The following is a 26,701-nucleotide window of genomic DNA, read 5'->3' as shown; positions in this document are numbered from 1 at the left end:
GAGGATCACCGAATCGAGTATCTGTACCTGCAGGCATGAAACGCAGCCCCCCCCCCCCCCCCCGAAGAAAGGGGCAGTACGAGATATGTACTGAGTATGTAAAGCATGAAATACAATAAAAGGGATCATGACTGAAATAGGTATTACAGGCGACAAGTATAATATCCATAATACCAATACACTGGCCTTATGAAACATAAATCATGCATGTCAATATCATATATCATACCCGGCCCTTTACGGGACTCGTTGAATAAAGTCATCATATACCATCCTTGGTGCCATAATCACATCGTCATATCATCATATCATCGTATCATCATATCATCATATATACATATATATACCGTACCCGGCCCTTTAGTGAGGGACTTGGTGAACAATGCAGTGAAACTGTGCACGATAACATACCCTGCCCGGGACTCGGTGAAAGATATAATGACAGTATGCACGAGCAGAGTAATGAGTAACCATATGCAAATCAAATCATCATCTGAGACTGAATAGAATAAGTAGAATGAACTAATACTTGAGTATCAAAGACAACAGTCATGTCAAGTACCCCTCGAATGTCACTATAGATTATATCAAATAGAACTTCAAGAATCATAGACACGTATCAAGACATAATGAAATAGGTTCTGGAAATCAAGAACATTAGCCATCCTAGTGTCTCTAAGAATAGGAGTTTCTTTGGAGTTTATACATTCGTCGTCTGTTTGTCTCAGATAGATCATGCCAAAAAGAAAGAAAGGATTGCTTTACATACCTGTTATAGGTTAATCGTAACCAAGTTTGCTTCGTCGCCCCTTTAGCCTATTTAATATGAAAGTAATGCTATCGTTAGTAAACTATACTTTCTAGCTTATAAATCTACAACCAATCACTTATAGGAATCATGCTTTACTTCATAATTTCTTGATTAGGATTTTGGTTAGTTAAGAACTTAACGGAAATCGGGCAGCATTTCCTCTATATAACTCGCCTAACCCAAACTTCCAATTAATCTCCTGTTATCACAACAATACCAACAACAACAATAATAGAAATATTCATATCAAATCCTTAAAATTAGCCCATAAACAACTCAAACAACCCAATAACCTTTCTTAATCCTTTTTCAATCCAAATCATTAACATCTAAGATTATACACCATATAGACCAACATACGCGTTGAATACGATACGTTATACACTTCTTTCTTCCAGATTTAGAAGCCACACCACCAACAACACAACAACAACAAGAACAATAACACATGAACATAAAACCACACTTTTAATCTTTCAACTCAACAATTCCATATAACAACTACATCTTTAATTATCATAATTCCTTCACTTTTAACACCCAATCAACGACCCCATTAATCCAATTATACCATAAAATGAGAAGATCTTACCTTAATTTAATTGGTGTCGATTCTACACTCGCTTGCACCAATTGCACTATTTCCTCTTCCTCAATTCAATACCCAATGTTTCTATCACCTCCTTGCGCGTGCAAACTACCTTGAAATTAATTTAAGCAAGATTTGTTTTTAAAGACCATGGCTGGCCGAGAGCTTGGCAGCCATGGCTATGCTCTTCTTTCTCTTTCTCTTAAGCTACACTTTGCAAAATGAAAATGATAGCTAAAATTGGTCATTGACATAGATATATATATAGTGTCCCTCCATAGGACACGTGCCCCCCCCCCCCCTAACGACTCATCAATTTATTGTTCTGTTTTTTTTAAATAGTGGGGCCCACTTTAATTATCTAATTAGCTAACTTAATTAATCTTAATTAATCACTAATCTCCACTTAATAATCTAATCATACATAATTAATTCCTAATCTCCATTAATATTTCTATACTAATTGAAATTTATAAACAAATCGTGTACTAATTAAAATCGAGGATTAAAAGCCCTTGTCTTTTATCCCAAAAATAATCTCGTCCTTAAACTTATGTCGATTAGCTTATGAATAATTCGACGTACAAAAATACGTGATATAATAGAGAGGTCCAAGATGGAACCTCATTATTGGACTCACCCTCCTATATATTTGCCGGTGGTTCCCGTTTCGTCCGCCTTCCTGTCGCTGTTTTGCCCTTCTGGGCAGCTATCGCCTTCCTCTTCATAGGCATTACTGAATTCATAACACACGATTAGGAAAAAGGAGAATCCTTATGCCATGGCTCTATCGCACGATCCAAGAAGAAGAAGGAAGGCCAATCATTCTTAAATGCCCCGTAGCCTTTTGTTTATAAGTGTGGCGCGCTTCACATCCATAAACAAGACTCTACTGGACACCGTTCGTAGACACACCCTAGGACGAACTGCTCTGATACCACTTCTGTTACGACCCAACTAGAGGGCCATGACGGTACCCGACTCTAGCCTACCAAGCACCAGCTATCATGAATCACTTCAAATCATCTTGGTGGGACATGTCTCTGACTATCAACTAGCACAACCGAAATGAATGCACTTCTCAAAATAGAACTCATAATTTGACAATCTTCAATTTCCACCTCAAACAGATATATACATACACACAAGCCCACAAGTCTATAAAAATGATATACAAAAATGTACATTAAGGTGACCATGAGACTTCTAACTATTCACGCATGCCTACGAGCCTCTATCTGGAATACTGGAAATCATAGGGACGGGACAAGACCCCACCATGCCAAAAATATTTACACAAAAGGAATATACCAATAGACTGCAACTCCGAAGTAGTGGAGTGCTCCTGTATCTTTGCTGACAAGCTTCTAGGGGCCTGGATCGTCTCTCTGTCTACCTGCAGCATGAACGCAGTGTCCAGAAAATAAAGGACGTCAGTACGAACAATGTACTGATTATGTAAGGCATGAACAATAACGTAATAGAGCAATAAGGAACATAAGAGAAAGAAATAACCTGTACACCAAAATGCCTCTTAAGGAGGAAACCATGCATGCTAACTACTACTCATAAAACAACTTAAACATATACATAGTCATCATTAGCCCGCATCCGGGGTAATCGTCTCACGCCGCCCACTAGTGGTGTCTGCCCGCCCAAATAGGCACGATGTTATCATTATCCATAAGCCGCCTACCGAAGTGGTGTGTGCTCGGCCAAATAGGCAGGGTGTTATCATACATATACATATAACATGCATGAGAGCCCAATCAAAAGCTACAACTCTATCGGAGTGACGTAAGGTCGGTAACCTCCGATTTTATTATACAACAATTATCATCGCTAGGTCTCACATTGAGGGACAAGCATCATAAGGTGAGATCAACAACAAGAAATACAATCAATAATCATGACAACTCAATAACGTCTTGGAAACAATAAGAACCTGAAGCTTTGGCATTTCTAGAAGTGAAACAATCATTATTATCATCATCACTATCTGGTTTCCCTTTGAAATAACAATAACATAAATGAGGTCAATTACGACGAATATAATCCAAGTCAATAAAGTAAGGCTCAACCATAATATAGGAACATCTAGCCCCTCAGCCTCGGTCTCGCTAAACATGGATTCACCATAAGAATCTTGAAAACAATGGATTTCTAGCCCTTTAGGAATAAAGGTACCATGGATAGCATATGTGGAATCAGAACATAAGAATCATGACTTTGAAAGAAAGGGTTAGCCTTACATCCCTTTTCATCTTCTTAACGACTAAACGTTTTCCTCCAAGCTCACAAACTCTACCTTCAAGAGAATTCGCACTAGAGTTATGTTATTAAAAATACACTTAAATTCAAACTAGAGCAACTAAGGGCTAACGGAATTTGGGCAGCATTTCCCCTATTTCATCAATTTTCACAATTTTAATAAACAACTCCCAAACAACAATAATAACATTCATAATATCATGATCAAGTGATTATATTCAATTTAGTATCAATTCAGCCAACATCCCCTTTTTAAGTGCACACCATAGTCATCTCCTTCACTACAACCTCCATAGCTTCTCCACTTTAATTTTTTTCCTTTTTAAGGAGCCACTAGACCTCCACATCAATCTAACCACATAACTAAGATGAAATACCTACCTTATGTTCAAGGAATCTCGGTTTGGTCAACTCCCTTCAAGACCAAGTTGTCACGACACAACCCGAGGGCCTTGACGGGCACCCGGTGCTAACCCACTCGGGTACGTCTTATCATACATTCATATTCACATCTAGGTGGACCACATAGCTTATTCATGAATGCTATGCATCAATAACGCTAAACTCATTGGGCAACAACATATGTATACCATCATTGACAACTATGCCCACATCAATATACATAAGTTGATGAGGCCATCAAAATGATATACAAAATACAAGCCGACAAGACTTCAAGACATCTAACCGTATACAACTGTCTATGAGCCTCTAAGAAGAGTAGGTAACATCATATAGGCGGGATAGGACCACACCGTGCCCATGTATGTACACAAAAGAATAATATCAAAAGTTGTAGCTCCAGATGAAATGGAGCTCCTATAAGTAGTCCATGAATAAGAAAGATATGGATCAAGCCTGTCTCCCTGGCCACCTGCGGGCATGACGCAGCGTCCACAAACAAAAGGATGTCAATACGAGTATTGTACTGAGTATGTAAAGAATAATCATCATCATAATAGGAGCATAAGAGACAACATAAGAAAAAACATAAGATGGGAGAATCGGGAGATAGTAAAGCCATCATCATCATTACTTACTTACTTGTCTTTCATAGGGACCTTCCCTTTCTAAAGCATGCTCGTGTACATACATACATATACATTCGTGTTCGTATTCATATTCGTATCCATACCATACCCAACCATAAAGGTTCAGTGTTTCGCATACCAGGCCATGACAAGGCTCGGTGATCATACATACCTGGCCCCACCAAGGCTCAGTGGTATCCGTACCCAACTGCAGTGGTGCGCGCGCATTAGGTATGATACTCAGGTCTCTAAGCTCGATGTCACGTGATAGTCATACATACTTAAACACGTATACATAAGGGTCCATAAGTACCATCAACGTCACTGCCATTATCATTTTTGTTACGTCTATCCTTGGAGGATCAGCTATCGTATAAAGGATGCAATGGAATCATGAAAGCATCGAGAATCATCAGCTTTAGTAGCTTTGGAGATAGAAACATTTGGAGGACATTATGGAACTCATAAAAGGATATATATGTATATATATAGCCAAGGAACCATGCCTTATTGAAAGAAGGGTTAGCCTTACATACCTCTTTGTCTTCTCAGCTATCTAACGTTCACCGTTGAAGCTTGAATAATCTACATTTAGAAGGATTTATACCATGGTTAAAACTTAATGATACTATTAAATTCAAACTATAATTCATAGTCTAATGAAAATTGGGCAGCATTTCCCCTATTTCGTCAACTTCCACCCTATTACAAACCAACTCCCAACAACCACGATAACCTCCATGATACACTCATAACATCCAATTCAAGTAATCGTATTACATTAAGCCTTCAATATTCACCACCATGTTCAACTCATACTAGAGACTTCATACCCATTTTAGCACATTTTCATATAATGCTTCTTCATCACCATTATTACCTTTCATAACATGGTTACATTCATATCATACTAAGAATCATGACTACATTTAGATTACTACCCATAAACATCATAAAAGCTACATTTAGACTTCATTTTCTACTTTCTTCCTCTACCCAAGTCTATCAACCTCTCCATAGTCCAAATAACATGAAATAACCATAAAACTTACCTTTGATTGAGTAGGAATAACCCTTGGATGGAAATACTTCACTTGAAGAAAAACCCTAGCTTCAATACATAAAGTTTTCTTGACTCTAGCAACCCATAAGAGCTTCCTTATACTTGATTCCCTTAGATTAATGATATGCTACACCCTGGAAAAATTTCGCGTTACCAAAACTGTAGACGGCTTAGTATGGGCCAAAGGAAGAGTAAAGTTATGCCAGGATTAAGGAGGTTAAGCTTCCGAGGCTTTGAAAGAAAGTTAGGCAAGGTCTGATATGAAAATTTTGGTCTAAATGGAAGAAATGATATGTTCTAGTATATTGAGGGTTTTGAAGTAAAACAAAAGTTTAAAGTGAATTTCGGGAAGTCTAGTTTCCAACGGAACAAACGGCTCCTCAATCGGACATCGGGGTAAGGAGATATCGACATTACAAGTTGGATGGGCAAGCCAGGAAAGTGGTCTACGCGAACGCGCCAGGGAGTGGCGCGAACGCGCAGAAGGCCAAAAGGCCATTACAGTGCGAACGCGCCCCCACGTGGAGCGAACGCGCTGAACAAAAAAAATTAAAATCAAGTTCGGAATGAAGGTTGTGTTATAAGAAGGTAATAATAACATATATATGACATTTGGAGACCATATGGTGTAAATTAGTTCATATGTTATTTGATGGAAAGCCCTCGCTGCCGCGAGCTAAGTGGGACCCACATGTCGGAGTTTTATAAAAGACGTGTGAAGGAACATATGACGTGTGAAGGAACATATGAGTAGTATATGGAAAGTTGAGTAAGTCCCTAAGAAGGACCCATGAGCCAAATATGAGTGTAGGCCCTTCAAAAGAACGATTTGAGAAAACGTTTTCGGGTGATCTGACTTCGAGGGGCAACACCGGTATTATAATTTTGGAATTTGGAAACATTCCAAGAACTAAAGTTGTATATAATTGAAGTAGCTTTCCAAACATAGGTTGTGGGTCCTCACACGATGTCGGGATCAAGATTTATGACCGTTTTACGGAACGAAGGTCCAGGCAGAAAAAAGGGCCAGCGCGAACGCGCCAGAAGGCAGCGCGAACGCGCTGAACACTTTTCCAGTCGGTTCTGGCAGCTTCTAAAACGTTATATTAAGGGGCTTAACCCCTTATTTTCAGATCAAAACCACCCCTAAATGCTCCCAAAAATCTGGAGAGCCTCCCCAACACCCAAGCCAACTTTTTAGCCCAAAACCAAGTATAATTTCCAAATTCCAGTCTGAGTAGCGTATAGTTATTGGTGCAGAATCGTATGGCGGTGCGTTGTGGCATAAAACTAAGGTGAAAAAGTGAAGATACAACAATATTAAAGGGAGAAAGGTATGAATCTCTTTCTACTTGTGTTAATATGGGATTATTTATGAAGAAAGCGTGATTAAATGATTGTATACTGAGTTAATTAGTTATGAAAGTTGGAAAATAGCGTGTGGGCTGTTTTATGAGATATTTTGGAGCTGGAAACATTATGATTGATGTTGGTATTGTTGTTGTTGTTGTTGGTTGCTGAATTGAGAATTCGGGCTAGGCATATAAACAGGGGAGATGCTGCCCGATTTTAGGCAGAATATAAAATAGTATAATTTGAAGTATGGTACAAATGTACGATGAAAAGGCTAACATTAGTGTGAATCATCTTAAATGTAGACTTACGAGCTCGGACACATAAGCATATCTAATAGGAGGTGGAACAGGTATGTTAAGACTCGTCCCTTTCTTTCAAAGGCATGATTCCTATGTTATGGCTTCATAAATGTTTCCTTATCTTCCTTGTTCTCAAAAGTTAGATGTTTATGACTCGGAGGCATAATTCCTTTCCTAATAATTCATAGTTGTTTTCCAAAATGTCATATTTTTCCAAACTAGAGGTTTATGATTTTGAAAGCTTTTATGACAACAAGGATGGACATGTTTTTATCATGACGGCAATGATGCCAAAGATGAGAATATTTTTCTACGGTAATTATTATGAGAACGATTCCATGTTTAAAGGTTCCAAGTTTACCATTTTAATGACGATTTATGAGTGTTGAGCTATTTCTTGATTTCCCAATTTTATTTATGGGTGATGATTATTTTTAAAGATTCCAAGGTATATGAAGTGATGCCTTGTGAGATTTATGAACTTATTCTATATTTTCCCCCTTGATGTTACTTTTCGTTGGTAGTTTCACCTTATAATAATTGTTCCTTCAAGGTGAGACAAAGCGACCATGAATATTCCATAATGTAATTGGAGGTTACCGACCTTACGTCACTCCGATAGATACATGACTTTCTTTGGGCTCTCATGCATGCTGCTTATATGATATATGTATATGGTATATGTATATGTATATGGGGAAAAGGGACACATGTTGCGCTATAGACGCATAGCCACCTGGTCAGTTGGTATCAGAGCCGGTGGTGGGGCAAACCCAGTGGTGGGGAAAACCCAATGGTGGGGCAAACCCAGTGGTGGGGCAAACCTCAGCAAGAACGCTGAGTCCCAAAGGGGGGTGAGTGCAAGACTTGCCTTAGGCGAATCCCACATTGGTTTAGGCGAATCCCACACTAGTTTAGGCGAATCCCACATCAGTTAATATCATCTCATATGATATGCTCTATTTTCTATATATATGGAACAAAAATGTTTTTCAAAAGAAAGCTAAGCATGCATGGCATCCGCCATAAGAGGCACTCACATGTACAGGTTACTCTCTTATCTCACGATATGCTCTGTATTTCCACTCTGTTATTATTCATAATTTACATCCCTTATTATGTTACTATTCATGCCGTACATACTCAGTACAATGCTCGTACTGACGTCCCTTCTTGTGGACGCTGCGTTTCATGCCACGCAGGTGTATACAGATGGGTAGAGGACATTGTTAGGAGATGTTCCAGCTGGATTGGCGAGCTCCATTTACTTCCGGAGTGTTGCCGAGTCAGAGTATCTATGTTATGGTTTCTTGATTGATGTTAGAGACTTTGCAGACAGAGTCACGTATATAGCATGTCAGTCTTGTAAGCGGCTCTGCAAGCCGATGCATCATTATGCCTTATGTTACAAGTTTCATATGATCATAGATTTTACTTGATTTGAGAATGACAAGAATAATGTTTTTGGAAAGCTTTCATTATGCATTTCATTTCGTGGTTTAAGAGTCCAGTGAGATTATAAACATAACGAGAACGAACGGGGTTCGCTCGGCTCTGAGTATGGGGTCGGGTGCCCATCATGACCTATCAAGATTAGGGTGTGACAATATGAGCCTTGGATCTACTTTGGATTCTTGTATGTGAAATGTATGGAATGTTCTAGAGACTTGGAGAGAAGTGGAGAAGTGTTAAAAATGAAAATAATGAAGTTGGATCGCATTTATAGACTTGAAAATAACTCAGCTCGTCTGGTTTTATACGGACACTTATATGGTCCGTATAACATTGTACGGTCTGCATAAGTGGCCGTGGTTCACCATTAGAAAAAACATCTTCCTGCTGGGGGTTATACGGGCCCCTTATATGGACCGTATAAAGTTATATGGACCGTATAAGTGGTCGTATAACTCCACTTCCCTGAAATGGTTTCCGTCTTGTCGTTCGATCTCCAATCCTTATGGAATCTTCTTGAAACTTGCTTAACACTTCATTACCAATCTAAGGAGAGTTACAACTCTTCTTTAAGACATCACTAAGTCAACATTTGCTCGGTACTTTGCGGAACTTTTCCAAAACACCACATATACTTTGCCCTTCTTAAGAAAATTTCTTCTCTTACTTCCAACATCTTTGAAATCTTAGCTAGGATCGTTAAATAACCTTTCTTACTTATAGAAACATCGTATTCGTCTCACCCCGTATTATTCTATCTATCATATGACGACATGAAATTCTTCCGAGGTGTAACATTCTTCCCCCCTTAAGAACATTCGTCCTCGAATGTTAGGTTCCCCGGGATTTTATAAAAATTTCGCCAGAGTTTCCCCTGTAATAGGGCACTACCATCCTGTACAGCAACCCAAAATACATCGCCTCACAGGGCTACGATAACAACGACAATTACCATGGCCACACACGACCAAGAAAATATCAAGAAAATATCAAGAAAAGCATTACATACCTAAGGATAATGGCGTCTCAGCCTGAGTCTCCTCTGAGGGTGAAAATAAATGTGGGTACTGGAATTTCATGTCTTCTTCAGCTTCCCAAGTCATTTCCTATCTATTATTATTCTTCCATAAAACTTTAACTGAAGCTACCTCTTTGGTTCTACTTGCCTATCTAAAATGGCAATGGGGACTTCTTCATGAGACAATTGCTTTGTAACTTGAATATCATCTATTGGTATTATTCTACAAGGATCTCCAATGCACTTACGAAGCATTGATATATGAAACATTGGATGAACTGACTCCAACTCGGGAGGTAGATCTAATTCGTAAGCCACTTTGCCTACTTTGCGCACAATCTCATAAGACCCAATGAACCGGGGACTAAGCTTCCCTTTTTTGTCAAATCTCATTACGCCCTTCATCGGTGACACCTTTAAGAATACCCAATCTTTCACTTGGAACTCTAAGTCCCTTCGACAATTGTCCGCATAGGGCTTTTGATGACTCTGAGCTGTTAATAATCGATCCTGTATGAGCTTAACTTTCTTTATAGCTTGCTGGACTAAGTCTGGCCCTATCAATTTAGTCTCTCATACCTCGAACCACCCAATTGGGGATCTGCACTTTCACCCATATAAAGCCTCATACGATGCCATTTGGATGCTGGAATGATAACTGTTATTATAAGCAAACTCAATAAGCGGTAAATGATCCTCCCAACTACCTCCAAAATCCAATACACATGCCTGTAGCATATCCTCAAGGGTCTGAATGGTACGTTCGGCTTGTCCATCCGTCTGTGGGTGAAATGTCGTGCTAAGGCTCACATGAGTCCCCAAACCTTTTGGAAAGATTTCTAAAAATTTGCTGTAAATTGAGTCCCTCTATCGGAGATAATAGATACTGGAACACCGTGAAGCCGCACTATCTCTTTAACATAAAGCTTCGCATGATGTTCTACTACATATGTAGTTCTGACCGGTAAGAAATGAGCTGACTTCGTAAGTCGATCTACAATCACCCATATCGAATCATACTTACGTCGGGAACGGGGTAAGCCTGTAATGAAGTCCATGTTAATTACTTCCCATTTCCAAGTTGGAATTTCTATAGCTTGCAACAATCCGCCCGGTTTTTGGTGCTCAATTTTCACTAGTTGACAGTTGGGACATTGAGCTACAAATTTTGCTATATCTTTCTTCATCCTATTTCACCAATATATAGATTTAAGATCATGATACATTTTTGTTGCTCGTGGGTGGACAGAATAGTGGAAACAATGAGCTTCTCTCAATATTTGATGGCGTAATCCTGCAATATCAGGAACACATAACCTGCCTCAGAGTCAGAGAACTCCATCTCCAGAAATCTCAAATGATGACTTCTCCTTTTGAGGGAGGGTATTTCTGTAATGAATTAGCATGGGATCTTCGTATTTTCGCTCTTTCACTCCCACTACTAACGACAAAATCGCTGAATTCTAAATGGTATCTCTCATACTACCTGAGTCCACATTTCGAACTCCTAGGCTAGCTAATTGCTGGAGCTCACGAGCCATTTCCCTCTTCTCTAGCTACACATCACATAAACTTCCCATGGATCTACGGCTAAGAGCATCAGCCACAACATTTGCTTTTCCGGGATGATACAGGATGTCAACATCATAGTCTTTCAATAATTCCAACCACCACCATTGCTGCAAATTCAACTCTTTCTGCTTGAAGATATACTGAAGGCTCTTATGATCTATATAAAATATCCATATGGACACCATACAAATAATGTCTCCACATATTTAATGCATGAATCACTGCAGCCAATTCAAGATCATGGGTTGGATAATTCTTCTCATGATTCCGTAACTGTCTTGAAGCATACGCAATCACCTTACCATGTTGCATCAAAACAAAGCCTAGCCCAACTCCTAAAGAGTCACAATACATAACATAACCTTCCGATCCTTCTGGAAGTGTCAGGACTGGGGCAGAAGTTAATCTATCCTTTAGCTCTTGGAAACTATGTTCACAAGCATTTGTCCATTGAAACTTAGCTGATTTCTGGGTTAACTTCGTGAGTGGTGCAGAAATAAAAGAAAAACCTTCTATGAACCTCCTGTAATAACCTGCTAATCCAAAAAAAACTACGAACCTCCATAGGAGTGTGGGCCTTGGCCAAGTTTTCACGGCCTCAATCTTCTGGGTATCTATCCGAACACTATCGACTGAAATGATATGCCCTAGAAAGGTTACTGAGTTCAACCAAAACTCACACTTAGAAAATTTAGCAAATAATTCTCGAGTTTGATGAACTCTAAGAACGGTATGCAAATGATCCGCGTGTTCTGCCTCAGACCTAGAATACACCAAGATATCACCGATGAATACAATCACAAATAAATCTAGGAAGGGCCTGAACATGTTGTTCATCAAATCCATAAATACTGCCAATGCATTAGTTAGCCCAAATGACATCACTCGGAACTCAAAGTGGCCATATCTTGTTCTGAAGGCTTTCTTAGGGGTATCTTTCTCCCTAACTCTCATTTGATGATACCCGGATCTCAAATCTATCTTTGAAAACCATTTGGCACCTTGTAATTGATCAAATAAGTCGTCAATCCTTGGAAGAGGATATTTTTTCTTGATCGTCACTTTATTCAGTTGCCGATAGTCGATACACATTCGCAAGGAGCCATCTTTCTTTTGTACAAACAACACGGGTGCTCCCCACGGGGATGAACTAGGCCTAATAAAGCCTTTCTTGAGAAAGTCCTTCAATTGCTCCTTCAACTCTTTCAACTCTGCGGGAGCCATTCTGTAAGGAGGGATAGATATGGGTCTAGTATCAGGCAGCACATCTATAGCAAAATCAATCTCCCGCTCTGGAGGGAGGCCTGAAAGCTCTTCCGGGAACACATTCGGAAACTCATTCACTATGGGGATAGACTGAAGAGCTTGTGGTCCAGCTTCTACATCTTGAACCTGAACTAGATGGTAAATACAACCTTTTGTGATCATTTTCATTGCCTTAAGATAGGAAATACACCTATTTTTTGGTGACGTAGTATTCCCTTTCCATTCTAAAACTGGTTCTCCCGAAAATTGGAAGCGAACCATTTTCACTCTACAATCAACATTGGCATAGCAAGAAGCCAGCCAATCCATGCCCATGATAACATCAAAATCCACCATTTTTAGCTCATGTAAGTCAACGATAGTACGATGGTCACAAATCACAACTAAACAATTTCTATATACTCGACTAGCTATTATCGGCTCACCAACGGGTGTAGACACCTCAAAAGGTTTGATTGTCTCCGGTTTGACCCCAAACAGACCCGCAATATATGGAGTAACATACGATAATGTGGAGCCCGGATATATAAAAGAATATACATCATGAGAGAATACCGATAATATACCTGTGACAACATCGAGAGAAAACTCAAGATCCTGGCGTCGAGCCAGAGCATAAATACGGTGCTGAGGACCACTAGAACTGGGGGCTCTCCCTATGCCTCTACCATGGCTGACTGGTGCATGTGAGCCTGGCCCCATGGGTGTATAGATGATGAAGACCCGGCTGCCGATATCGAAGGTTGGGTCCTACCCCTACCACCTATTGAGGGGCAATCATGCATGATATGGCCTAGCCGACCGCATGCATAGCAAGCCTCTGAACCCAATCAACACTGGCCCCAATGTAACTTTCCACACTAGGAACATCGTGGCACGGGTGGCCTCGCCTGACCTGAATCACCCCTAAACTGAGAACTGAAGCCCTGAAACTCTAACTGGCCCGGAATAAGTAGATCCGTCAAATATCGGGCCTGTAAACCGTTGAGGTGCACTAGTCATAGAATGGCCTGAATGCCTAGAAAACTGCTGCCTTGTCCCACCTCTAATCTCACACGTCAGACCCGGAGATCTAGCTCTCTTGCTATATCCTCTATCATGCTCACGCTCACTTCTTTGTTGTTGTTGGCTTTCCTCCAAATTCTGGGCGTGGGCTTGAATGCGTGAAATATCCATGTTGTCTTGAAGGGACGCAGTCAAGCATCTACCCATCAAATGTGGCCCTAGGCCTCTCAAAAATCTGTGCACTCGGTCACCCATATCCGCTACCATAGTCGGAGAATACCTAGCCAAAGAATTTAAGCGGAGACTATACTCTAAAGCACTCCTGCTCCCTTGCCTAAGATTTAGAATTTTATCGGCTCTAGCCCGCCGAACCTCTGGAGGTAAGTAATGTCGGAGGAAGGCATCTACAAATTCTTGCTATACCGGAGGAGGTGCATTGGATCCCCGTGAAGCCATCCAAACTGTATACCAATGAACCGCGATATCTCTCAATCTATAGGATGCTAACTCCACCGATTCAACGTCTGAAGCATGCATTAACTGAAGTGTCCTCAACATCCCATCAATAAAATCCCGAGGGTCCTCTTTTGGCTTTGACTCAAAATATTCCGGAGGGTTCAAGCTAATAAAATCATGGGCCCTTGCACTAACAGCCCTATCACCTTGTCCTGTACCTTGCCGCTGAGTCTGGGCGGCAACCAACTGAGTAAGCAAATGAATGGCCTCTTTTACATCTTGGCCCGAAGCATCCGGTGGAGGATCTAGAGGGGCTGGAGCTAGGGCTGAGGCTCCTCATGCTCCTCAGAAATAGGCACTGAATGGGAGGACTGAGATCGAGCCACATTCTGGGACTCACCCTTCTCAATATCCTTTAGCGGTGCTCTTTCATCCCGCTTTTCTACCACAGTCTTGCCCTTTTGGGTTGCCGTAGCCTTCTCTTTACAAGCATTTCTGAAATACATAACACACGGTTAAGGAAAGAGAAGTCCTTATATCATAGCTCTATCACACGATCTTATGAAGAAAGAAGGTCATTCATTCCTAAAATACCCGCAGCATCCTGTTTATAAGCGTGGTGCGTAACACACCCTAGGATAGAAATGCTCTGATACCACTTTTGTCATGACCCGACCCGAGGGTCATGACGGTCACCCAATGCTAACCCACCCGAGTACCTCTTATCGTACATTCATATTCACATCTAGGTGGACCACATAGCTTATTCATGAATGCTATACATCAATAACGCTAAACTCATTGGGCAACAACACATTTATACCATCATTGGCAACTATGCCCACATCAATATACATAAGCCGACGAGGCCATCAAAATGATATACAAAATATAAGCCGACAAGGCTTCAAGACATTTAACCATATACAACTGTCTACGAGCCTCTAAGAAGAGTAGATAACATTATATAGGCGGGACAGGACCCCGCCGTGCCCATGTATGTACACAAAATAATAATATCAAAAGTTGTAGCTCCGGATGAAATGGAGCTCCTCTAAGCTGTCCCTGAATAAGAAAGCTATGGATCGAGCCTGTCTCCCTGGCCACCTGCGGGCATGATGCAACGTCCAGAAACAAAAGGATGTCAATACAAGTATTGTACTGAGTATGTAAAGCATAATAAACATCGTAATAGGAGCATAAGAGACAACATAAGAAAATACATGAAGATGGGAGAATCGGGAGATAGTAAAGCCATCATCATCATTACTTACTTACTTGTCTTTCATAGGGACATTCCCTTTCTAAAGCATACTCGTGTACATACATACATATACATTTGTGTTTGTATTCATATTTGTATCTGTACCATACCCGACCATAAAGGTTCGGTGTTTCACATACCCGGCCATGACAAGGCTCGGTGATCATACATACCTGGCCCCACCAAGGCTTAGTGGTATCCGTACCCAACTGCAGTGGTCTGCGCACATTAGGTATCATACCCGGCTATATAAGCACGATGTCACATGATAGTCATACATACTAAAACACATATACATAATGGTTCATAAGTATCATCAACGTCATTGCCATTATCAGTTTTGTTACGTCTATCCTTGGAGGATCAACTATCGTATAAAGGATGCAATGGAATCATGAAAGTATCGAGAATCATGAGCTTTAGTAGCTTTGGAGATAGAATCATTTGGAGGACATTATGGAACTCATAAAAGGATATATATATATATATATATATATATATAGCCATGGAACCATGCCTTATTGAAAGAAGGGTTAGCCTTACATACCTCTTTGTCTTCTCAACTATCTAATGTTCACCGTTGAAGCTTTAATAATCTACATTTAGAAGGATTTATACCGTGGTTAAACCTTAATTATACTATTAAATTCAAACTATAATTCATAGTCTAATTAAAATTTGGGAGCATTTCCCCTATTTCATCAACTTCCACCCTATTACAAACCAACTCCCAACAACCATGATAACCTCCATAATACACTCATAATATCCAATTCAAATAATCGCATTACGTTAAGCCTTCAATATTCACCACCATGTTCAACTCATACTAGCGACTTCATACCCATTTTAGCACATTTTCATATAATGCTTCTTCATCATCATTATTACCTTCCATAACATGGTTATATTCATATCATACTAAGAATCATCACTACATATAGATTACTACTCATAAACATCATAAAAGCTACATTTAGACTTCATTTTCTACTTTCGTCCTCTACCCAAGTCGATCAACCTCTCCATAGTCCAAATAACATGAAATGATCATAAAACTTACCTTTTATTAAGTAGGAATAACCCTTGGATGGAAATACTTCACTTGAAGAAAAACCTTAGCTTTGATCCATAAAGTTTTCTTGACTCTAGCAACCCCTAAAAGCGTCCTTATACTTGATTCCCTTAGATTAATGATACGAGCCTTGGATCTCCTTTGGATTCTTGTATATGAAATGTATGGAATGTTCTAGAGACTTGGAGAGAAGTGGAGAAGTGTTAAAATGAAAATAATGAAGTGGGATCACATTTATAGACTTAAAAATAACTCTGCATGTCGGGTGTTATACGGACATTTATACGGTACGTATAACATTGTACGGTCCGTATAAGTGGTTGTGGTTCACCATCAGGAGAAACATCTTCCTGCTGGGGGTTATACAGATCCCTTATACGGACCGTATAAAGTTATACAGACCATATAAGTGGTCGTATAACTCCACTTCCCTGAAATGGTTTCCGTCGTGTCGTTCGATCTCCAATCTTTAGGAAACCTTCTTGACACTTGTTTAACACTTCATTACCAATTGAAGGAGAGTTACAACTCTTTTTTAAGAAATCATTAAGTCAACATTAGCTCGGTGCTTTACGGAACCTTTCCAAAACACCACATATACTTTGCCCTTCTTAAGGAACTTTCTCCTCTTACTTCCAACATCTTTGAAATCTTAGCTAAGATCATTAAATAGCCTTTATTACTTATAGAAACATCGTATTCATCTCACCCCGCATTTATCTGTATATCATATGACGACATGAAATTCTTCCGAGGTGTAACACACGTTCACTCCAACCTTGAAAGAAATCAAGAACAATCACTTTTTTTGGATTACCTTGTGGTGTTAATGCTGATTCTCTCTTTGGATGATTATAGAATGATGACGAGTGTTAAGGAACCTTCAAGAACCTCTTGGAAACCTCTAGAGAGGTGGAGAAATAAGTGGGAAAAGTTAGAAATGAACTTAGGGTCGTTTGGGGTTTAAAAAGGTGGCAACTTCGCACCCCCGCACCACCTTGCAACGGAGATGCGGTGTCGCATGGTGGCGATGTAGCTGAATCTCCCCTCCTCTCCTTAGGGAGGAGGATGGGCAGTGATATCTTCCATTCTGAGGAGTTTACGGCCCATATGCGACCCCACATACTTAGTATACAGCCGCTTATGGCCCTGTTTTGATCGATTTCGCGAAAGTGCATTCCTTTGATTCGTTTGACCTCCAATCCTCATTGAACATTTTTGGCACGTATATAAAACTTCCTTAACCATCCAAGGGGATCTATATCTCTCCTTCAAGATGATGCTAGACAATGCATATCTCAAATGATATAAAATTTCCCAAACATGGCACAACCTTATCTTCCTTCGGCGGACTGGTTTCTTTCGCCTCAAATGTCTTTGGAATCTAATTAGAATCATCAATTATCCTTATTCAACTTTTGGGGACTTCATGTATACCCCATACTTACCTTAGCCCATTCATAATATGAATAGCGCGAGATTTCTAAGGTGTAACAGTAAATGTGTTTGGAATCGAATTTCGACAGTTCCGTTAGGTCTGAAAAGTGATTTTTGACTTTGTTGGGTGGTTGGTCATGTCCCGAGGGGTTTGGGAAGGGTTTGGATGTTTGGTTGCTAAGATTTGGTTTTTGAGAAGGTTAGGGTAATTTTTTTGTAAACCGTGCCTTAATGATGTGGATCATGTTTTTAGTGCGCAAGCAAGTTCGTAGCATCGTTTATACTTGGGTAGCATGTTTGGTTTGTGCTCATGGGTCCCGAATTTGTTTTGGTGTTGGATCAAAACTTTTTAGATTTTTGGGATAGGGCTGTTGCTGGTTTTTGGTGCGTTGTACCTAAATAGATGGAAGCACACCTTTAAAGCCGCATCTGCGCAAGGTGGGATCCAATTTTGGGTACCTGCGAAGGGTAGACTTTAGGAGCGGATGCGCACCTGCGGACTTGTGAATCATAAGTGAGGCTTGCATCAGCGAGCTTTTGTGCACATTAGCGACCTCGTAGAGGTGGGAAATGTGTTGCACCCGCAAGGACCATTGAATAGAACCCATTTGACTCCCATTTCGAACCTAGACTACTTTATTTCACATTCTGGGTTTGAGAGCTTGGTCAGAAGCCACTTCAAGTGCTAGAGCTTTTTTTCTTCAAGAGGGTAAGTTCTTAATATCTATTTTAATGTTTCCCATAAGCTTAATTTTATTTAGCCTCGTTTCCATGTTAGGGTTAGTAAAAAAGTGGGTGTTTTAGCCCCAAATCTTAAGAGATGGGTTTTCATGAAATTGAAGGTCCAAATTTGATTAGATTTTGATGATTTTTAGGATTCTTACTATTTAGACTATGAGTAAGATGAATTAAGTTAAAATTCCAATTTTTCCCTTGGGGCTTGGATTTGGTTATTTTGGATTTGTTTTTGGGCTTCGAATAGAAGTATAGCAATAGGGGTATCTATGGACTCGTGTGTTAATGTTGAATTCCTATTTGATAGACTTTGATCATTCGGAGGCACTTCAGAAAAGGAAGTCTCTAGTTTGAGTGTGCGCTCCCGCTCGGACTTCGAGATAGGTTACTATTTAATCTTTAGGCTCCAATTGGAGGACGCATATAGTTCTAAAGAGGTATTGGTCAAGAAAGAGGGTCCCACCTTAGTTATTGTGAGGAGCACTTGGGTGGGTACCGGTGTAATTGTTCGCGTAATTTATGTAAAGTAGTGTATTATGACGGGGTAAGCATGTTGAGCCAACGAAAATTAGTTGTGGTGATAAATCCACTGGTTTTGTATGGTTGGTGTTTATGTGGGTTATCATATATATGCTTGGTTCATACTTGTGATTATTTATTCATTGTACCCTCATCACTCCATTTTTCATATAGTTCGTGAGAGAGAAATCATTCTTCATATTTGATTTGAAATTATGTAATTGCATGGTATATGCATACCTAATAGGTCCAAGTGTATTCATGTTTGTCAAACTGTTTCAGAACCAGGTAGAGAACTGGTCTGTAATCTGCTCTCTGTGCACCTAGCAGCGTCAGGAGAGAACAATTGTAAAGCCGAGCCACTTCTTGCACACAAGTACAGCTGTAGGTTGGCCCATGCTTTAGGACAAAAATGAATGAGTGGTCTCTATCTATTCCACATGCTCTTACTATATATACAACATGATGGAAACATATTGAATAGACTTGAAAACCTAATCTAAATCATGAAAGACTACCGACACAGTTGTCAAGATCTCTCAAGAACAAAGTTACTTTCAAGCTGAAGAACCAAATCCTGATATGAGTTTAGTCCATGTTATTTAGGTTGTTTTAAATCATTGTTCATTTATGCTTAAACTGAAAACCTACTCTTCTTGTTTAGAAGCTATTTGTAGGTATCTTAAAAGTGTTAAAGGGTGCTTGTTGGAAGTGTGTTTCCTCAAGCTATTGAGTGGTACATTAGGATAGGATTAGTCTAAGTGTATTAGTGTCGTTAGCTAGAGTTAGCTAAGTGGAGTTGCTTGCAATTGGAGTATTGCAAGTGTGGAGGGACTACAGGGGTTAGTTCTTAGGTTTCATAAGTGTTATTGTAAGGGTGAGGGATTATGGGAGTTAATTCCTAGCTTAGGATAGAGTTGTAACCTAAAGTTGCTCGGTGTAGTGGAGTTGAAATTCTACTAGGGTAGGTTGTGATTTTTAAGCCATTGAGCAAGGAGTTATCCATGTAAAAATCCTGCGTTGATTCTTGTACTACACTACATAAGGGAACTGGTACAGAACTAGGTCCCTTATATATTGTTTAGTGGACACACAGCCTATAACAATTGGTATCAGAGGAGGCCCTTTCTAAAAGGTTGACATCTAGAAAGGTTCATTCTAATGGCTGTCTTATTAAACAAAGAAGGAGAATCCAGCTCAGAATCATCAAGCCTAAGGAGCAAATGTGTTTCTGCAAATGAAATCTGGCATGCCCGTCAAATGCTCTCCTCAAAATATGACCTTTTTCAGAAGGAATGTTAGCGAATCAATTTATGACATGCATACTAGATTCACCTCTGGGGTAAATCATGGGGACAAGCCTTCTGGTTCACAAACTACTCGACGCACTTCCAGAATCCTGGTTGAACTAAGTGAATATCATCACTGAAACCAAGGATCTCCAAAATCTGACCATTGATGAATTCATTAGCTGCCTCAAGATACATGAGCTTACTAGAAAGTCAGATTTGGAAGAAAAGGAGGCAAAGGAAGAGAAAAGAAATGCTCTAGATAATGAGAGTCGAAGAGATCCAAGCTACGATGATGAATCAGAAATGGAGTATCTCACTCGCCGGTTTTAGAGATTGATTAGAAAAAGTGATAAATCCTCGAAGAGAAGAAACCATGGCAAAGATCTAAAGCAAAATCATCTTCAGGACAATAGTGAAACTTCAACGGATGAGTCAGACTCTGTTTCAAGTAAACAATCTGACATAGGAAGTAAAAGAAAGAAGGTTGAAGTTAATCCTCTTGATGATCAAGTGAAGATAAATGGATATCCCTATAAGAGATTAGTCTCCTTGATTAAGAAATTGTTAAATGAGCGTCTTGAACTCATTGAAGAAAAGAAGGATATAATTAAAAACTCAACAGTTCCGAGCAAGAAAGAGATGATATGGTAGTGTGCATTATAGATCTAAGGGAACAGGTTGAAGAAGCTACAAGAGAAAATCAACTTCAGAAAAGCCTGAATAAGGTAAATATCTTGTAGGAGACTCGTTCCTCAACCATATCCATGGATCTCTTGAGTACAAAAGACAGACAAGAGAACAGACTTCAGAAGATCGGTATCTCCAACTATCTACACAATGAAGACACTGCTAAACAGAAATCAGGAAAAGAGGAATTCTTGCTTCATCAAGAAGTAGTAAGCTTCCCTAAACAAGAGAAAGGGATTTTAACTCACTCCACTCATTATATTATTTCAAGGGACCCAATTTGGAATGTGGTCCCAAGCTGAGTCAGTAGTTGTGATGGACGGCTTGAGTGTGAAAAAGGGAGGAGATCAAGAAAATGAATATTTCTTTCTCACTCAAGTAACTGCCAAGGAGAGTATGTGTCACTGGAATTAGAAAACATAACAATACACCCTTCTATGATTTAGAACACAGGATACTTCTAAGAGAAAATGCTGAAATATTCTCACTAGATGCTGAGCAAAGCTCCAAACATGCGCCAGTTGAATACAGAAAGGATGTTTCTGAAGATGGCTAGGTCAAGAGGAGTGGTACAATCCTGTAAAATGTGTTTTTCAGCGATATCTAACTCACTTCTATACTGTTACAGGTATGCACGCATGGATGTCTCAGAACATGTAAGCAGAAGTGACATGGCACATTTCAGAGTCTTTGCCGAAATAATCTCAGAGACCTGGTCTCTGTAACCCAGGTTAGTAGCCTTTTTAGCATTTGTATAAAATGTAAAATGTCATTTAAGTGCCAAGTATGCTTTTTGAAAATCCTCCCCAAAACGCTACATCTTCTCTATATCAACCTGACCCATTCGTCCCTATTCCTTCTCAAATACCCTCGACTGCATTCCCCTTCTCCTCAATCTAAAATCCAAACATATCCTGTCAGCTCTCCTCTTCGATTACAAACCTGATCTCTCTCACTCTCTTAAAACTCTTCCCATTCCTTCTCAAATCAAACCATTGATTATGTCGAGCGAAGGATTCACTACTCAAAATCCTCCTGAATCAAACTAGCCTATGCTCTCCTTAAAATCTTCCATCTCCAGTCAAAATCACAGAAAAACTGTACCCTCTTCTGTCACCTCTATCTAAATCGAAAAACCTGACTCTGTATGCAGTGGGTATACAGTATCAGTGTCTAAGTACTTTCAAACGACTGACGAAAGATAAGAATATTACAATGGTATAGAAGTTACTAGTCAACCCTTCGAGAACACAGAGAAATTAAATCAAGCTAAAGAGGACCTGGTCTCTTCAAGGTCTATTGAAAGAAAAGTCGCGAATGATAAAGAGGAACAAACCACTCAAATTGACAAAAACAATGAGGAAAAAGGTAACTATTTTTCTATTGATCTTGGTAAAGGAGTCAATAGATGAGTCTCCCATAAAAGTAGATGGTACTATTTCTGGGATCGGTCAGGGATGTTTTTGTAGGATGAGTAGTGATCTTATGGAAGAACTTGCTCAGACCATATGTACCAAGAGTAAGTTAGAAAATGTGAGGTCTTCACACAAAACAAATGAGGTACCAGTTCCCTCTTCACGAGGAACCCTTAAAACTGGACCTATGAAAACTCCTATGTGGGATAAGCCACCAGGGTAATCTAGGAGGAACCTAGACCCAATCATCAGTCCTGAACCCGTACCTTTTACTGAGATGTCACCGAAGAAGGAACATGGTCAACGTGCATATGCTGATGAGTTTGATGAAGATGATATACCTCTTTTCTTTCAAACAAATAAAAGGTCAAAGGTCAAAGAAACAAAAAGATCTACGTCCTCGGTGAGAACTACCGTTGGTTGAACCGCATCAAGAACCAGGCAGAGCAAGCATGTAGCAAAGGCAGCCCTTAAATTATCTCTTCAAGCAAGTAAAGCCATGGGTAGGAAAAGAGCTAGGAGTTCTCAGACGAAGAGTAGATTGATTGATGAAACTGAGTTAGTGGATATGGAGACTGAAGTTTCCAAAGGAAATAATAAAGAGAAAGAAGAAGAAGTGGAAGATGTCTCACTTATGAGGGAAATTTCTAAGAAGAAGAAAAAGAAGAGGAACAATAAGTCAAAGGTTAAACGAGCAAAGGGTGAGCAAAGTTGTTGCTCAAAGTGAAATTGAGAGAATAAAATCTCTGGGGAAACAAAAGGTGTTGATGGGAAGGGTGTTTGACCCTGAAGTTGCAGAGAAATCTGGAATAAAAGAACTGGTGTCATCTCTTTGCTCGACCTGTACCGAGTGTGTATGAGGAACAGGTCTCTGGATTCTATGCAAATCTCTTCTCTCTGATGATCTCAGTACTCTCATTGCATCAGTTAGGGGTACTAAATTTGTGTTGGAGGAAAAGATATTAGGAGAAATTTTGAAAGTTCCTACTAAAGGGTTGAGAACCATAAAAGGAAAAGTAGAGGCTTCAAGGGACTTCAAGGTTATGATAGTCAAGAATGGGGCAGGGGATACCGATTCAAGAGCTAGACTTTTGAAGAAAGAGCTAAACGGAGAGTTTCAGCTCATGTTTGTAATTGTGAACAAAGTCCTGCTTCCAAAAAAAGAGGGTCGCACCAAGACCTCTATCAAAGATCTGGTCATCATGGAGGCACTGACTAACTACCAACCTATCAACCTTTCTGCTATTATGATTGAGCATATCATCAAGGTGGAGAGGGCACCGGGGGGTCAACATGGGCTTCCATATGGTTTTCTTCTGACTAAAGTATTTGCTCACTTCAAGGTTAGGACAAATGATGCTACTACTGGCTCTAAAAAGCATATGTTTTCAATTGGAACTATGGAAGAGTGTGAGTGTGTATCTAAGAAAAGTGGTGTGGGAAGTGTTTCCACAATCTCAGAAGTGCTTGAAGCTTAAGAGATTCCCTGTTTTCTGTTTCTGTGTGACAATGTTCTGGCACTAATGACAATTTATCTTTATGTATTTTCTGATTTGGCCTCTATGCTATGTATCTGTATTACCTGTTTGGGCTTTTTACTCTATTATGTGCCAGTCTAATTTCTTGCATGTTTCTCCTACTTTTCATGATAGTGTTGCCCTTGTGGCTCTGAGTTAATATATTTGAACTTCTTATTGGCTGTTCTTTAATCCTTTTGATGATGCCAAAAGGGGGAAGATGTATTTGTATAATGAAAAAGTGACCTAAACACGCGCGGTGATTAAGGGGGAAGACATGTCGAATAAATGATTGTGATGCTGCAAATTCACAACTGTGGGAAGATGTGCTGAGTAAGGAGGAAGAACTAGAAGATTGATATGTGATGATATTGTGGCAATTTATGTCTTCCAGTTGAAATTGGTATTATGTTGCTAACATGTTACAGGTGCCTTGACAATGATGGTCTGCTTCGCAAGGGGAACAAGTAGGAAGCTGGTTCTCTGGGAGAATATCAGTCTATGAGTTTGTCATCATCAAAAGGGGGGAAATTGATAGTTCCAAGTGCATTCGTTTTTTTCAAACTATTTCAAAATCAAATAGAGACATGGTCTATAATCTGCTCTCCGTGCACCCAGTACTGTCAGTAGAGAACAACTGTAAAGCCGAGCCAGTTGCAGTACATAAGTACAGCTGTGAGTTGGCCTATGTTTTAGGTCAAAATGAATGAGTGGTCTCTATCCATCCCACATGCTTCTACTATATATACAACATGATGGCAACATATTGAGTAGACTTGAAAACCTAATCTAAATAGTGCAAAGCTGCCGACACAAATTCTCAATATCTCTCAAGAACAAAGTTTTCTTTCAAGCTGAAGAACCAGATCCTGATATAAGGTTGGTCTATGTTCTTTCGGTTGTTGCAAATATTTTTTCATTTGTGGTTAAACTGAAAACCTACTCTTCTTGTTTAGAAGCTGTTCGTAGGTATCTTAAAAGTCTCAAAGGGTGCTTGTTGGAAGTGTGTTTCCTCAAGTTGTCTCTTGTTGGAAGTGTGTTTCCTCAAGCTCTCTCAAAGGGTGCTTGCTGGAAGTGTGTTTCCTTAAGCTATTGAGTGGTGCTGTTATAGCCCGTATTTTGTTCATTCGATATTTCAAGGTAGTCGTGGTAATTTAAGGGCAAGACTATTTTTCCAAAATTATTTGAATGTACAAGTTGTTTATTAGTATGGAAATATTGAGAAAGGCTAGGGGTAAAAAGGAAAATTCACAAGGTGGCTCATGGAAATATTAAGGAGAATTTGCGGTTAAAAGTGAATTATAGAAAGTTAACAAGTCATGAAATTTTAGGTCAAGTGGCCGTGTAAGGTGGTGTGGGGGATGGCCCACATGGATTAATAATATATGTAGGTGAAGATGACAAATTACTCATATTATTCATCTTTTTCACCTTAGAAGTTTGGAGAAACTTGGAGAACAAGGGAGAAGAGCCATTCGGCCATGGTCTTAGCCGAACAAGTCCATGCAAAATTGATCCAAAAAAAATATTTTTTCTTTTAGCTTTTCTACCAATTGGAAGGTCCTCTATAACGTGGAGTAGTAGTTGGAGCAAGCAAACCATTCATTTTTGCAAGGCACAACTGTAGCCAAGTTGAAGAGCTAAGTGGAAAAGGTAAGGTTTAATCCTCTTTTATATGTTATGGATGGTTTATGCATGTTGTTGGGTGTAGAAATGGATGAAATTCTTGAAACTAGGTGTGTTGATGTTGTAGCTGTGAGTGGGCTGTTTTGTGTAGAAGGAATGAATTAAATTTACTTAGTATCTTGGTTGTTGTGTTGTGGATTCTATGATGTTAATGAAAGTTCAATGATTCAAGTTGGAGTTGTAATTGTTATGGGCTGTTTTTAGAAGCCAAAGTGATCGAACGTAGTTTTTATATTTATGTGAATAATATTGTTAACGAGTGAATTGTTGGTGTAGTTCATGAATTTGGAAGAAAGGAAAGGTGTTATTATTGTTCTTGTTGAATTTGGAAGATTTCGGATTGTTGTTGATAAATTGGCCGAGTTGAATTCTCGGATTGTTGATTGATAATTTGGCCGAGTTAGATTCTCGGGGATGGCTGTATTTACAGGGGAAATGCTGCCGAATTTCGGCAGATTGTAAATGAATTCATTTGAAGGATTAAGACAAGTATATGACGACAAATCTAATGATTGTGTAAATCTTCTTGAATGTAGACTAGCGATAGCGAGCTTGGACAATTAAGCATAGCTAATAGGACGTGGAACAGGTATGTAAGGCTTACCCTTTCCTTCTTTTGGCATGATCCTTGTGAAACAAACAGACAAAGTATATGTATGATTTCAAAGAAACTCTTATTCTTAGAGCCACTAGGATGGCTAACGTTCTTGACTTTCGAAAATTGTTTTGCTATGTCTTGATACGCGTGTATGGTTCCAAAAGTTTTATTTTGATTTGGTCTATAGTGATATTCAAAAGGTACTTGGTACGACAATTGCTTTGAATTTCAAAAATAGCTTCTGAAACGTTCAAAGAGGTTTCTGTAGTAAAATGTCCCTAACTTTC

The sequence above is a fragment of the Lycium barbarum genome, chromosome 9 (assembly GCF_019175385.1).
Source record: "Lycium barbarum isolate Lr01 chromosome 9, ASM1917538v2, whole genome shotgun sequence".
Classification (NCBI taxonomy): domain Eukaryota; kingdom Viridiplantae; phylum Streptophyta; class Magnoliopsida; order Solanales; family Solanaceae; genus Lycium; species Lycium barbarum.
This window is presented reverse-complemented; position numbering follows the sequence as displayed.